This window comes from Trifolium pratense, linkage group LG2 (assembly GCF_020283565.1).
Source record: "Trifolium pratense cultivar HEN17-A07 linkage group LG2, ARS_RC_1.1, whole genome shotgun sequence".
NCBI lineage: Eukaryota > Viridiplantae > Streptophyta > Magnoliopsida > Fabales > Fabaceae > Trifolium > Trifolium pratense.
In genome coordinates, this window is record NC_060060.1 from 49,681,105 (window position 1) to 49,698,093 (window position 16,989).

The 16,989-nt window shown below is 33.6% G+C and overlaps 2 long non-coding RNA genes across 3 annotated transcripts; both read right to left on the reverse strand.

Annotated features, from left to right (window-relative positions):
* Positions 1-627: 627 nt before the first annotated feature.
* On the reverse strand, positions 628-5,408 carry LOC123911511. 2 transcript variants are annotated; one of them, XR_006810548.1, is made up of 6 exons: positions 5,083-5,408; positions 2,619-4,879; positions 2,485-2,533; positions 1,514-2,101; positions 1,200-1,343; positions 628-1,111 (listed from the first exon to the last, which is right to left on the reverse strand). It is a non-coding gene; the product is annotated as an uncharacterized LOC123911511 (long non-coding RNA). The 2 variants fall into 2 exon arrangements; XR_006810549.1 differs by lacking the exon at positions 5,083-5,408 and having other exon boundaries at positions 1,514-1,588; positions 1,728-2,101; positions 2,619-2,921.
* Positions 5,409-7,398: 1,990 nt separating this feature from the next.
* LOC123911514 lies at positions 7,399-11,349 on the reverse strand. Its single transcript, XR_006810551.1, has 4 exons — positions 11,052-11,349; positions 10,779-10,848; positions 9,764-9,826; positions 7,399-9,549 (listed from the first exon to the last, which is right to left on the reverse strand). It is a non-coding gene; the product is annotated as an uncharacterized LOC123911514 (long non-coding RNA).
* Between the last annotated feature and the right edge of the window lie 5,640 nt (positions 11,350-16,989).

Consider the following 16,989-nt stretch of genomic DNA (forward strand, 5'->3'; position numbering starts at 1 on the left):
ATCCTTAAGGTAAATAAATGCAGTGTTCGGAGCACAAACCCCGACTGTACATATATAATGTAATTTCCTTATCACCTGAACTAAGTTTATGGTAACTATCAATTCACATTTTTATGTAGTCAAATAGCACTATCATGTGACACGGACCAGACATGTCATTAGCTGATGACTGACTACGATGTATCATGGACACGGTCGGATGCCGTGCAAAAAAGCACGCAGTTTTATCACTACAAGGAAGTTGGAAAGCGGCGTCCATTGAAAAAAACCATTAGCGTCGGTTTAAACCGTCGCTAAATGCTTACTGCAGCGGTTGAGCGTCCGCTGCAACAAGCGGCATCGCTAGGTCATACAGCGACGGTTATAGCAAACCGTCGGAATAACCGCCGGTAGGATGTTAGCGTCGGTTTTATGGTATTTACGGCTGTCGTAACCGCCACTTTTTGAATTTATTATTCCAGTTTTTTGAGCTTTTAGCGTCGGTTAAAACCGCCGCTATTTGTTTTTTTTTTGTTTCCCAAATTTTTTAAATGTTGTTTTTTTTAAACCAATTTTTTTTCTTTACTCCTAATTATTGATCATCAATGGAAAAATAATATTGACCAAAATATAGAAAAATAACATGCATTCAAAATAAAATAACGATTCAAATTTAAATGGAATTTCATACATTAAATTCGAATACAAATGAGCTCCAGTAGCTTTACATACATAGTGCAAAAATTCAGCATAACAATCTATATGCATGACTACTTTAAGTATCAAAATACTAAGTTTGCTAATGGTTCAAACTTAATAACAAACAAAGCAAAATTATGATATCTAAGTATCTATTCTTCTTTGGTAAACACTAAAATTAAAAATATGCATCTCCATGACCTGCTTCATTTCCCATATGCAACTCCATGACTACTAGCTTTGTGACAATATGACGAGCACCTCATATTTGTTGGTGAAGTTGAATACCAGTAATGGAAACCTCAACCTAACTTATCCAGTTCACATAAAATCAGAAGTATGAGATAAAAATCTAGCCAATAAGAAAAATGAAAAATACTTATAGTCATGAAGTCACCAACATATTTAGCCAAAAGATCAGTTTTCTTTCTACCTGCAAATGTCAAAGAATATGAAACAATAAATACTATAGGCATCACTAATGTGCAATGATGCCAAAAGAAATATATGCAAATGCCTACCAATTTTATTAGCAGCTCAAGGGAAATGAAGATATTATTTTGATTTAGTGCCTCCTTAAAGCTATTACTTGTAGCGGTTATTGCTTGTAACACATTAACTCACATAAAACGTCTTCTTATAGATCCCAAACCTCTCGTTGTCACCTGAAAATGAAAAAAATAGAAAGCCAACTAAATATTAGCAACCCGTGTCAAATTGGACTTTCATTTTTAAGCAAATTTAGATCATTTCTTTTGTATAGGCATTTGTATAATACGTAAGGCTACCAAAATTCTTCCAGCCAAATTTGAAATTAAGATTGAAAGGAGTGTACCTTAGAGCTTAACCCTCTGGCTTAGGAATCTCCAAAGAGAGAGTCCAACTAATCAGCGTAAACTTGTTTCCATATCTAGAATAGAGAAAATGGATCCAAGCCAAACAAAATTATTTATCAATGAAAATAAGAACACAACAAAACACTATGTTCAGTTGTGTGTGTATATGGAGGGAGAGAGAGAGGGGGGTTACATGGGGAGTCAACCACTGACCTGATACCGTCATAGCGAGAAAAGTTCAAAGATGATTCAGGTAAAGCAAGACATGACAAAATCTGGACTGTGAGTAAATAAGACAATAATGCTTGACCTACTTTTGAGATTTAAAGAACAGTGATCAAGACATGACAAAATCGATGAAAATAAATGTTAGTTTAGGAAGAAATAAAAAGATAGATGCTTATTTCTATCTCAGAAGATTTAAACAGTAGAACAATTAAATGTGGAAGACAATTCATATTTCAATAGTGAAAACAAAACATTAAGCTCAAAGAAAGAACTAGCACATACTGATGGGATCTTATTTTCTTGTAGAAATGCAATTGAAACTTCAGCATGGTTTATGATAAACTCCACAGCATAAGGACCTGTTAAGCATAAACAAATGTTAAATAAAGTCATTAAACTATCCTCTTGTTTTTGACCAAAGCTTCTTCAGAGGATATGTTTGAAATGATAAAACAAATCACATTGTGTTGTTTGGATTAACTTATTTGAGGTTTTCTACTATCATAAGTATTTACGAGACTTTTTGTGTCTTTGTGAGAGCTTAATTATGGAAGAAACTTATGACATGTTCATAAGTTGTTTTTAGTTTATTTCTATAAACTCTTCAAGATAGCTTATATATGAATATAATTTGAGTTTATTTATCTTTTACTATAAACTAGCTTATACGTAAGAACTTATATGGTAATTGCTTAATTAAGATTTTAATCCAAACAAGGCCGAGAAGGAAGAAAAGACATACCAAGAGTGTCATCTAATGGAACATAAGTTACTGCAAAGCCATTGCAAGCCTGCAAAATGGCAAAACCAATCAGGTGAAGTCTTATTACAATAATTAACAAGAATGATTATACAATTACATACAAAGTACTATACCTCCATTGCAACTCACAGGCCTTCCAAGCATTTGGTTGTTGGGGTTCCTCTTGCCAGAATCACTCTTCTAAGAATCAGTTCCAAAATTTGAAGCAAATCTTGCATAAAGCTGTCTCAACTTAACATGCAGCAACCTTGTCAAATTTTTCAAATTCAAAGTGAAAATTCATTTAAAACTATTAAGAATCTAATAAGGAGCATATACAAAGAGGAACAATGCCATGGTGACTGGAACTATAAATAATCACTTTTTGCAATACACACGCCAAACTTATAAAAATCTTTCATTTGGAGAAACTGAAAAGGTGTTGATGTAGGAGGATTTCTTCTGTATATTATTATTTTAGTTAGATTTAGTTTTATTATATTTTAGGTTGATTTCTTATTTTGATATTTCACCTAGGTTAGTTATTTTTTTATATTTTAGGTAGATTTGTAATTTTTATTTAGCTAGATTTGTTGTTTTTATTTTTACAATCTTTTAGGAGATTTGTTAATTTTATTTTTCACTCCTATTTAAACTAAATTATTGTAGCCTTGAAGAAACCTTTTGATTGAATAAAATTCAGAGATTTTTCTCAAATTTGGTGGATTCCAAATTGCTCTTTCTGGTTGATTCCGGAAATCTGGTGGATTCCAGAACCTTTATCTAAAAGGATTAGCGCTTGCTTTTCCTTCACGCTTCCGTACTGCGTCAGTTGGTATCAGAGCAGGTTTCTCCTGTTCTTTTTCTAACGTGATCAGATGGGAGATCACCCGGTGACGAAAGCAGAGTTTTACGGTGCCATGACGGCTTTAACCGCGGCCATCACAGCTCTGACAACACAGGTGACAAAGTTATCCAACAACACCACCACTCAAAAAACTCAATTCAATTCCTCCGCCACCGCCTCTCTCACCATGGCTGTCACGACCCAATTTCAATCGTGACCGGCGCACGAACTAATACTAGTCCGGCAAGCCTAATGACCAAATTTAACAACAATAAATATAATATTTCCAAATCAAAATAAATCCTGTTTGCATCATATACATCATTAAGTCAGAAGTTTCAAAATATACATGTTTAAATTTATACATTTCAACACAAAAGATTCCTAGACTCAAAATAGCTGCAGATATTCAATCAACTCAAAATATACATATACAAAGTAACATTTCATCAAGGAAGCCTACCAATAGAATGATACCGACGACTCTCAATATCTGCTAGAAACCCCTACTCAGCTGACTTTGAATCTGAAAAAAAATAGAAGATGAAGGGGTAAGTCACAAGGACTTAGTGAGAGATAACAACCACTACCAACTAGATGGGAAACACACAAGGCACGAGCATTTGATTTTTAGAAAGCTTGTAACAATTCTTGTAAAGTAGTAATTATGTAATATAAATAATACTCGATTCAAATCATTATAGAGTTTGAAATTGAAATAAGAAAAATATAGAAATCCAATCAAATAAAAAGAAATCATTACGAGAGAATCGAGAGACGGCTCCATCTCGTTGATAGCCCTTTCCTCCTAAGAGCGGCCTTTCACTTAGGGGCGGCTCCATCTAACGGATAGCCCTTTTCACCTCGATTACGAAAATGCATCCTCATCCAACCAAATAAAAAGAATTTGTTACGATAGAATCAAGAGACGGCTCCATCTCGTTGATAGCCCTTTCCTCCTAAGAGTGGCCTTTCACTTAGGGGCGGCTCCATCTAACGGATAGCCCTTTTCTACTCGATATTATATAACTAGGTGCACCTAGGCCGTCGTCATTATAACCGCAATTCTTAAAATACATCTCTTAAAACCATGTTTCACACATTTCTAAAACTTTTGGAAATACATAAAAATCCAAATGAAATTGAAAATATTCCAACCATAAGTAAAGTCAATTCCAATAGAAGAATATTAACATTTTCCGAAAACAAATATCACAAAACTGTATTCCTATGTATCTCAAAACTCATGTCATAGTATATGCACCCAACCCTCAATTTCAAATCATTTGCTCAATGAATCATGGATAAATCCAAAGAGTATAGTTAAATTTGATGACATCGAAATTATATAATAATGACGAGAAAAATGTTAAAAGGGTGTGTTCCCCAATTTTTATAAATACTTTAACATAGAAAATAAGTAACATAAAATTAATAATAGTAGTTAAAATAAGTAGTAATGATCATCATCAACTCACAACTATGACGAATCAACTCCGTTCCTAGCAATGCCTTCCGGAATGACCACCGGAGCAATTTTCATCGAATCTGAACATCATACAACAATTTCAGCTCTCGTGAAAACTTATTTAAGATCACACTACCAATATATAAAAGAATTAGACAAAACCCCCAATTTGTTAGTTAGAGTTTAAAGTGATTCATGAAAATCTAAGAGTTTACTACACACTAGTTCCGCTACTCATCCAAAATAGATATCATTTTTAAACTCGTGAATCATAAAATTTTACCTCAAAGAATATAAATGACCAACTTTCAAGAGATGGGTATTCTTCTCCTTTCTTAGAGCAATAACCCTAACTCCAAAATCTTTACCCATGAACACTTGTAAACTAGGAGATAGCTTTGCTTATATGAGTAATTAATCATCAAGAGTGGAGAGAAGAGAAAAAGAATTATGGTGAATTGGAATACATACGAACAAAATGAAAGTGAGAGTGGAGAGAATTCTAGAAGATGGGAGTAGAGAGTGAAATGCACGTGAGAGAAATAGAAAGGGGTGGGTGGGGTTTCTGTTTTTTATTTGGTTTTTGTCTTTTTGTCCCATGTTTTTTATTTTTTATATTTTTTTATTTTAGAAAAAAAAAACAGTGCGTTTCAATCTTCCCCCCTTAAGAAAATTCGTCCTCGAATTTATACTACTAATCTTGATTTTTAAATAAATGTGGATACTTGTCACACATGACTTATCTGGGTTCTCAAGTTATTACCTCGTTAAACAATCTCTGCCATATAATCTTTACTTAAACGATACCCTTTGATCATAAACATATATATCACTTCCTTATCTATACATATTATAGCTGTCAAATGGTTCAACATAAGAAAAATCCTAGTCTAGCTGCACATTTTCATGACTAATCACATGAAAGGGTCATAAAGGTATTTCTAGAGCCTAGAAATATAAAATACCGTACGGACTGTCGAGAGATCTGGTCGAAGTCCCAAGTGATAAGCTAGAAGTTCGAATCTCTACCGAAACTCTAACATTCCATTGAACCTTAAACTAATTTTCCCCCTTCAGCCAAACCACAATACACCCTACATTTGTGAAACATGTAGGAATGCATGCTCTCCCACATTGAACTCTAAGGGTGACACCTCTGATTAGAGTAAGACTTTTCCTACTTCGAATTGTCATTAAACACTCTTAGAAAATCTTAACCTTTTCAACAATATGTTGAATCAACTCTAGGCCCACTAGTTTAGACTAGCCAACATCCAATCATACTATCAAAGACATACATTGTCTACATATAATGCCTCAAAGGCGCCACTTTAATACTAGATTCGTAACTATTTATACGAAATTTCCATCATAGAAAAACATTGGTCAACTTCCTCTAATAATAAGAACACAAGCACGAAACATATCCTCTATGTTTTTTTTTATAGTTTTGACAAATTAACCATCGGTCCTAGGATAATGATTGTACTAAGATTCAAACGGGTTCCTATTTCGGATTGACATCTAAAACGGAGCAGGCAACTGAGCAAGCCAGGTTGTGAGAGATAGTAGAGATTGACATACCATGTAAAGAAAGGATCTCGTTTAAATAAATCTTAACATAATGATCTACGGATGGTTTAAAGTTTCTACTGTTGCTTGTATGTAAAATGGTCTACTGTTGGCACAATTCCACTAGCATTCTTGCTGTAACTAACTAAAATTCAACAATAGACCTTAGAATCACATCTGTTTTAGTTCAATGGTCTATTACTTTAGGCATTTGGAATCATACTTTCACATCTTACAATCATTAAAACAATATACTCAAGGTTCTCACTCTTGTGACATCTGTAAGACCACCCCCAACAAGAACTTATATAAGGTTGCAACATTACTTTCAAACAAAACACGCAAGGAATTGAACATAAAATTAAAGGTACCGAACTTAAATTATGTCTTGAACAATGATGTATGGAGGTTTTGGGAGTAGCACTTCACACACTTCTAGTTTTATTTGACACCCTGCTTTTACTATAATCATTGCAGCACATCAAAATCTCCTTTCCACCAACATGCTTTCGCTGCGCAACTCTGATTTGTTTGGTAAGTAGTTTATGACCGTATTCCATAATACTCACCTAATCTACTCTCTACTGTTTCAATTTATCAACTCGTGATCTAATAACCCAAGAAACATATAGTAAGAAATATTGAGAGGTTTAAAAAATTAGTCTTCAAGAGCTTATAAATAAATAAAAAATAAAAATACTTGTTTCATTCATTCCAGAAGTTAATCACCTTGAATGACTATCACAGGGCATCATTCTATTATAACTAGTATTTATGTTATATAAACCACCTACTTCATATTTAATTTACATCTTAATAGTCTACCAACCAAGCCTGGATATACTCAATCCAAATGTATTCCTAAATCAAGGAATATTAAATTTCAAGTTTAATAATATCCTTATCAAGGCTTAAATTTTACTGATAAATATGTCAATAGCCTAGAAGCTACTAACCAATGCAGAGTTAATAGGTGGTTTTCCGTCTGTTTCTATTGCTTAGGAATTTCACATATAAGTAATTTTTATTTTATTTTATTTTGGTGACTCATAAGAAAAGGTAGAATTTTGAGACTTGAAAAGAAATTTTTCAATCCTAGTAGGTCTTCAGTACAATCTTGATTTGAAAACTCTCAGGTTTATGACCGTTATCCTAACTCTATCAAATATCCATAAAGATGTTAGAGCATTAGTAAACTCAAAAGACATAACCAGAATTATATAATGCTCATAGTATGTGCAAAGAGTTTTCATTGAAATAAGACCCCTCTCAACCTTTAATTGGTGATGCCTAGACCGCAAATCATTCCTAGACAAAACACTTAGCTTCTTGAGGTTATCAAACAACTCGTCAATTCAAAGTAAACAATATTCACTCGTTACTACCCTACTATTCGATTCTCTACCACACAATATCACATGGGTACGGTTCATCTTTCTTCCCTATAAACAATATCACGGCTTCCCAAGGAAAAGAAGTTGGACTAATAAATATCTTATTGAGAAAATCATATAGCTTCTCCCTTACACTTAAAGTTATGCTAACTATTTGATTAAGAGGTATGGATGTCATTGAGTGTTAGGAACCAAGTTTATAGAGATCTTAATATTCTTATCATGAGGCAATCTAAGAAATTCTTCAGGAAAAACATTAGGAAACTCACGTTTTTGGAACTATTTAATGTTTTTTCTTCACTCACTTGTATTTCCATAATCAAGAATAATTATCCATAATAACTCCCTTTTTAAATACATTGTTAGATCCTAAACAAGAGGTTAAATTATATGGTACAAAATCACGTTCTACTCGCAAAGGATAAAAGCGATTACCCAATATCTCAATTCTCACTCCCTTGTTATAACAGACTAAGGTGATATGATGGAAGAACATCCAATTCATACACAACATCCTGTCATAATCTATACTAAAGCTACTAGTATTAATTCATGACTAGATAATAATTGTGTCGTAGCTGCCAAGGACGACCCCTCCTGTTATTGCATACTCGACCACATTGAAAGTATATTTTATCCTCTTTGAAAAAATATAAAAATTCAGATTGAAATCAACCTTTAGAGTCAAAATTATTCTAAGGAAAAGTGAATTATCTATATGCCCCATAATCTAATCTACGACTCTACACTATGTAAAAAAATTTGTCTAATAGAACTATCTCTCTTGTGATACTAATATTTGTTGTGCCTTGAAAGTTCTGCAAAACGAGTTTTGTTCTTTGAAATCGACATAACCTCAGTTTGTTTAAATCCCTCATAGTCATAATTTAAACCATCTCCAACACTTTCTAGAAGAAAACGAGTCATAAACAATCAAGAGATCTCACTCCATGCCAACGTCGGTGATCCTATTTGTACAGGTAAGTGTATCAAACAAGTCATATACCAAATCCTCCAACTTAAATGATGTCAACTTCACTGCCCCTATATCTGAGCATCCTAACGCTTTTTATAACCTCTTTAGATAGTCAATGAATTTAAGTGGATCCTCACGCACACTCGACGTAGAAAAGGTAAGGGTTTAAGTATCATGAATTTCTCTATATCAACATTAATCTCTCTAGATGGGGTTATCGTCTAGTACTCACCTTGGCTAACTACTTGTGACCCATCAAAATTTGTTTGTCTTAGATTATCATTATCATGCTACTTCTCAACAACAATCACAATAAGTTGTTGCAATACCTTTAGCAATATTTGTCTTACTCTAGGCACCTCAACACTAACTACTACTACTACAACCAATCACGTCCGTCGACAACGAGTACGACTGAATCACGACCTCTTTGACTAGGGTTTTAAGGTTGGAAAGTAAACGTATAAGGAACAAACTTCACTTATAGTGGTGATCCTAGTGTTGGGTGATATACTCACTAAACGAAAGGAAATTTACCGAATATTAGACAAGACGACAAACAGAGTGAGACAAATCAAATACCAAAAGAGAGATGATAGGATTGGACAACAAGTGAGATAGAGACTACCATAGAGTACTAATAGCTTCTTGCAAGTAAATGGTGCCGCGGTTCACAATTTACTAGCAAAAATCTATTATCACTCTATGTCTGCAGCTATTTGGACCTACAACCAGGCTCTGATACCAACTTTGTCACGACCCAATTTCAATCGTGACCGGCGCACGAACTAATACTAGTCCGGCAAGCCTAATGACCAAATTTAACAACAATAAATATAATATTTCCAAATCAAAATAAATCCTGTTTGCATCATATACATCATTAAGTCAGAAGTTTCAAAATATACATGTTTAAATTTATACATTTCAACACAAAAGATTCCTAGACTCAAAATAGCTGCAGATATTCAATCAACTCAAAATATACATATACAAAGTAACATTTCATCAAGGAAGCCTACCAATAGAATGATACCGACGACTCTCAATATCTGCTAGAAACCCCTACTCAGCTGACTTTGAATCTGAAAAAAAATAGAAGATGAAGGGGTAAGTCACAAGGACTTAGTGAGAGATAACAACCACTACCAACTAGATGGGAAACACACAAGGCACGAGCATTTGATTTTTAGAAAGCTTGTAACAATTCTTGTAAAGTAGTAATTATGTAATATAAATAATACTCGATTCAAATCATTATAGAGTTTGAAATTGAAATAAGAAAAATATAGAAATCCAATCAAATAAAAAGAAATCATTACGAGAGAATCGAGAGACGGCTCCATCTCGTTGATAGCCCTTTCCTCCTAAGAGCGGCCTTTCACTTAGGGGCGGCTCCATCTAACGGATAGCCCTTTTCACCTCGATTACGAAAATGCATCCTCATCCAACCAAATAAAAAGAATTTGTTACGATAGAATCAAGAGACGGCTCCATCTCGTTGATAGCCCTTTCCTCCTAAGAGTGGCCTTTCACTTAGGGGCGGCTCCATCTAACGGATAGCCCTTTTCTACTCGATATTATATAACTAGGTGCACCTAGGCCGTCGTCATTATAACCGCAATTCTTAAAATACATCTCTTAAAACCATGTTTCACACATTTCTAAAACTTTTGGAAATACATAAAAATCCAAATGAAATTGAAAATATTCCAACCATAAGTAAAGTCAATTCCAATAGAAGAATATTAACATTTTCCGAAAACAAATATCACAAAACTGTATTCCTATGTATCTCAAAACTCATGTCATAGTATATGCACCCAACCCTCAATTTCAAATCATTTGCTCAATGAATCATGGATAAATCCAAAGAGTATAGTTAAATTTGATGACATCGAAATTATATAATAATGACGAGAAAAATGTTAAAAGGGTGTGTTCCCCAATTTTTATAAATACTTTAACATAGAAAATAAGTAACATAAAATTAATAATAGTAGTTAAAATAAGTAGTAATGATCATCATCAACTCACAACTATGACGAATCAACTCCGTTCCTAGCAATGCCTTCCGGAATGACCACCGGAGCAATTTTCATCGAATCTGAACATCATACAACAATTTCAGCTCTCGTGAAAACTTATTTAAGATCACACTACCAATATATAAAAGAATTAGACAAAACCCCCAATTTGTTAGTTAGAGTTTAAAGTGATTCATGAAAATCTAAGAGTTTACTACACACTAGTTCCGCTACTCATCCAAAATAGATATCATTTTTAAACTCGTGAATCATAAAATTTTACCTCAAAGAATATAAATGACCAACTTTCAAGAGATGGGTATTCTTCTCCTTTCTTAGAGCAATAACCCTAACTCCAAAATCTTTACCCATGAACACTTGTAAACTAGGAGATAGCTTTGCTTATATGAGTAATTAATCATCAAGAGTGGAGAGAAGAGAAAAAGAATTATGGTGAATTGGAATACATACGAACAAAATGAAAGTGAGAGTGGAGAGAATTCTAGAAGATGGGAGTAGAGAGTGAAATGCACGTGAGAGAAATAGAAAGGGGTGGGTGGGGTTTCTGTTTTTTATTTGGTTTTTGTCTTTTTGTCCCATGTTTTTTATTTTTTATATTTTTTTATTTTAGAAAAAAAAACAGTGCGTTTCAATGGCCGCCGCCAACGATCCAAACAACCAAACTCAGATGGCGTTAATTCTCGGCCAAGATTCCACTCACTTCGAATCCCTAATTACAAATCTCATGTCAACCTCCAACGACCACCGTTCCCAAGCCAAAAATCTCTTCAATTTATGCAAACAAACTTACCCTGATTCCTTGCTGGATATTGAAGATGATCCTGCTTGGCATGCTGCACTGACCGAGGATGAGGATGCTGGTGAGACTACTAACTATGGATTTGGACAGGAATGTTTGGACAGACTTTCAATTTCTTTGGGTGGGAACACGCTTGTGCCGGTTGCGTCTGAGTTGTTGCCGACTTACTTGGTTTCTCCTGAATGGCAAAAGCACAATGCTGCGCTCGTTGCCATCGCACAAATTGCAGAGGGTTGTTCAAAAGTGATGACAAAGAATCTGGAGCATGTATTGTCAATGGTTTTGAATTCATTTTCTCACCCACACCCTAGGGTGCGATGGACGGCTATAAACGCAATTGGGCAGTTGTCCACAGATTTAGGGCCAGACTTGCAAGTTAAATATCACCACTTAGTGCTTTCGGCATTAGCTGGTGCCATGGATGATTTTGAAAATGCTCGAGTACAGGCTCATGCTGCTTCTGCAGTGCTAAACTTCACTGAGAATTGCACCCCAGATATTCTAATACCTCATTTGGATGTGTTGACACGAGACATGTCCTCTCACTTCATTCAATGGGATCCAGGAGGGTGGTCTCTTGTTCATTGGAGGAGTCAACCTGCAAAGGAAGCTCTTTATCAAAACGAGAACTCGGGGTCGAGTTCTTTTGAGGTAGAGGAGACTGATGTAGGAGGATTTCTTCTGTATATTATTATTTTAGTTAGATTTAGTTTTATTATATTTTAGGTTGATTTCTTATTTTGATATTTCACCTAGGTTAGTTATTTTTTTATATTTTAGGTAGATTTGTAATTTTTATTTAGCTAGATTTGTTGTTTTTATTTTTACAATCTTTTAGGAGATTTGTTAATTTTATTTTTCACTCCTATTTAAACTAAATTATTGTAGCCTTGAAGAAACCTTTTGATTGAATAAAATTCAGAGATTTTTCTCAAATTTGGTGGATTCCAAATTGCTCTTTCTGGTAGATTCCGGAAATCTGGTGGATTCCAGAACCTTTATCTAAAAGGATTAGCGCTTGCTTTTCCTTCACGCTTCCGTACTGCGTCAGGTGTAATCCCAAACACAACACTCCATCATCATGATTCAACCCCTAATTCAAATTCACTCCAACAAACACATCAAAATCAGAGTTCATAGATGTTCATAAATATCACGCTTTAGCAATTAACCGATGCAAGTTTAGAAACAACATAAATAGGGGTTTAGAAATCTTGTTACACAACTAGAAACAAAAGCAAAAAATAGTAAACACCAATATAAGAACAAAGTGACAAAATCAAGCAAAAGTTAGTACAAACAAAATGCAACTGTTAGAAATCAAGCAATCATAGAAAACCCACATATAGGTGGTTCGAATAACTACGTATATGCACAAAATCACAATGAAATCAACCAACTCACTGTTTACAATGAAAACAAAATCAGAGAAAGCAGAGAGCGTTGAGAAGACATAATGAATCGAAATTTCGAAGTTAAGCAAACCGTGAGATAGGGAAATTTCGAAATTTATTAGGGATTCAAGGTGTGTGAAGAGAGAAATCGAAGATCTGAGGCATGAAGTGATTTGGGTTTGACGAACTGAAATCGATTTGGGTTCGAAGAGTACAGATCTGAGACGAGAAGGAAAACTGAAATCGATTAGGGATTTGGGTTAATGAAGTGTTTGGGTTTGGGTAGATTAAAGAGATAAGATGCAAAAAGGGGAAAAATGCGACGGCGGAAAGGAACTGCTACAGTAACTGCCACAAAAGGGAAAAGCGACGACGGCTAGAATGCAACCGCTGCAGTTTGCCTGTCGTGATATTCCTTTTTTCTTGTAGTGTATATCTTAGTTGTTAAATAAAAAGTGGATATATAATCTAGATTACTGATGACAGTCAATTATATGATGTTTTTAGTAGTAATTTAAGTAGTTTTAGTAGCAGTTGAAGCCCAAAAGCAAGCAAATATTTAAATAATTCTAACCATAGAAAATTATTTTTCAAAATATGCAGTGGATAAAAATAACTTTAAGACTTGAAGTCAAAATAAATTAAAAAATATTAGTTCAAGGTGTTACATTCTTCACTAAAATTCTACTAATAAGATTAATTAGTAAACATCACTTATACCAAATTACTTTTTATAAAATATACACTTTTGATTTAATGAGACGACATAATAGACTATGAACCCTTCCCCGTGTCACAATTAAAGCGGAGCTTCGCAACAACTCAAACACTGGCCCAAATTTACTTCTATATATATTATAATAACACACTAGTAACACAAACCCTAAAAAACTAAAATAGATGCACAGCCGCCACCCCCTGTTCTCTCTTCACTTCTGTTTTTTTTTTTTTTTTTGTTCCAAGGGGAAACTGATTACTAGCTTTTGATTTATTCATGTTATGTCATTGTTATTGTTTTATTGTTTCTTGTGTACCTCTAATTTCTTCTTCTTCTTCTTCTTCATCATTCCTTGTGTTCCATAAATAAACTTCCCTCTTTGTTCATGAAAAACTTGGAAGAAAATGGAAAAGTTAATGATACATTTTTTTTTACACAGGAAAAGTTAATACTTAATAACAATGGAAAAATGAAAAAAAGTAAGCATTTGTTTGAAACTAAAATTAAAAAAAAAAAAAAACATAGAAAATGTTTCACTTCCATGTTTTACATTTCTAGTGAAATGAAAACAGAAAAAGCAAAAACAATGAAAAATTCGTTTTTTTTTAATTTGAGTGAGAACCGGCCGGTTTTCCAGAACCGTGACCGGTTCACAGGTTTCGACGGTTCCCACCGTTTCACTCCGGTTCATAACGGTTTTTTATCGGTTCTACTGACTACCGGTTTTGGCCTTTCTTCCGGACCGATGCTGTGTCCGGTTCACGGTCGAACCGGCTGATTTGGTCCGGTTCACGGTCAAACCGGTCGGTCCGGTCCGGTTCTTAAAACATTGGTATTTTGAACACTATGCTGGGATCAAATGGGGAAAAATGCTGGGAAAAAATTAACATATGCTTGGATATTAGGGTTAAATATATTTTTAATTCATAAAAAAAATTTTTTTTTTAGTTTGGTTCTTATTAAATTTTAATGGTAATTTTAGTCCTCTATAATATTATAATTTATAAAAATAGTCTTTATCTTAAAAACTTTTTACAAAAAATAATGTTAGTCCTCAAAATATAGTCTCTATAAAATGCAAATATGGATTAAAAATAAATAATTTTTTTTAAGGACTAAACTTGAAAACTTGAGATTTTATAGTAGCTAAAAATATATTTAACACTCATTATTATACACACCTATACCAATTAGTTACTCATTAATTTGATCAACTCGCTTGCTCATTATTAATTGGGTGAATATCTATTAGAGTTTGACATATTTCAAAGTGGCTTATTATTGTGTATATAAAAATTATTGTCAAGTAAATTATGGAATAATTTGATCTTGTTTTGTCAATTTTATTTTTAATGTTTGGTCTCCTAGCGTTTGCAAAGTTACTTTCATATCAATGAAAGGAATGATCTTTGACCTATATGTAGAAGTAAAACATTACTACTATGGATTCATTATTCAATATTTGTTCTAGTAACTTTATAGAATCAAGTTGATAGTGATGTTATCGAGTCGTTAATTTAATGATACATAAGAGAACTTGTGCTAATAATTAAACAGTTTTAAAAGTAGCAATGCATCTATGAAGCATAAAGTTTAAACAATTCAAGAAGAGTGCACTCACCTTGAATTCTTTTATAGTGTTGATCTTTTCTTTTGCTTTTATGCCGAAGAAGTTGCATCTCCCTACCGCTTTCAGGGATCAACAAGTAAAGTCTTTCTTCTTATGATAAAAGAACTGAACCACAAAAATTATTTAATTAATGATGTTCATGTGAATAAAAAGAATTATAAAATACATGTTCAAAATGTTGTTATACCAATCATTTCGAATATGCATGTCAGGGTTCAATATTATAACAATTGGGGTGTTTCTATATATATAGAAACACCCCAATTGTTTCAATATATCATTTCCTATTTTGAATTAAAATTTATTGGCTTGTATTCAATGTGATCGAAACCCTTTAGAAAGCGATTTATAAATTGGAATGGAAATTCTTTTGTTGAGAATTGTATTTTAAAAGGTTTAACGCGTGTTCATAAAAGCATTTTGTTTTAAGCCGATTAAGAAAAAGGAATAGTTAAACTTGTTTGGTTTTGAAAACAAGTGTGTAACTTATTTGAAAAAGTATTTTTGCTTTTGTAAAAGTTTCAAATAGTTGAGATTTATCTAAACAACGATTTTGTGATGAAAAGCTATTTCTCAAAATGTTAATGTTTTCAAAAGAGATGTTTTGAAAACTACTTGAGCCTAGCTAATTGAGAGGGAACAATCTTAAGTCTTGAATTCTTTAGTATCCGAGTTAGGACTTATTTGAGTGACCAATTAGAATTTGGTATTAATTTAATTAAGTTCAATGATTAAGGGTTAAGAGGATTAGACGGATTAGGGACTTCGTCGAGTGAGACGAACTTGCTCGCGTAGCGTATGTTGAACATGTTGGAAGCTTGCCGAGGTAAGGACACTTTCTAACGATTCCATATACTTCAAAATATCGAGTGCTTTTTATGCATGTGTAATTGTTTGCTTGAATATGTGAATTTGCTTGATGTGATGCAATATAAATTATGAGCATATTTGTTTTGTGATGTATTCTCGTGACGAGAATTTGTTTGAGAACATGCAATTTTCTACACATGTTTCAGTGGTTATTGTGAATTTCATATGAATGAATAATATGAAATATTGATGTATGTACATGATTGAATATTTTGTTGTGCATGACGTTAAGTTGTCTTACATGTGATTTTGTTAAATATATGTATTAACATGTGGTTGAGAATTACATATACTTGAATGATATGTAATTGTTGCATTAGCATATATGGGGAATCGTACGCTTATGCATCTCATAGTACGTGGTTATCAGGAATGGACCACGGGGTGTGATTATCGGGAATTGATCCACCTTAATCATGCGGGATTTTATTGAGTCCAATACGTGGTTATCGGGAATGGACCACGGGGTGTGATTATCGGGAATGGATCCACTATAATCCTTTGGGATTTTATTGATTCGTCCGGCGGGGTATAGTAGGGGTTGGACCTACTACTCTCTGCAGAGAGGTTAAATTCTGGAACTCATGCATGTGAAACAGTCCCGGTTAGGGTGATCACACTCATAGAGTCTGCATTAATAGGCTATTTTTGCATTGGAATATTGCTCTGTGTGATTGATAAACTATTTGTGCACTTAAAATATATGAGGTGTGATTCATATGGTTAAATGAATATATGCTGCCATTTATTATGTATCTTGTGCTGCGTATTTTTGGTTATATGTGGTTT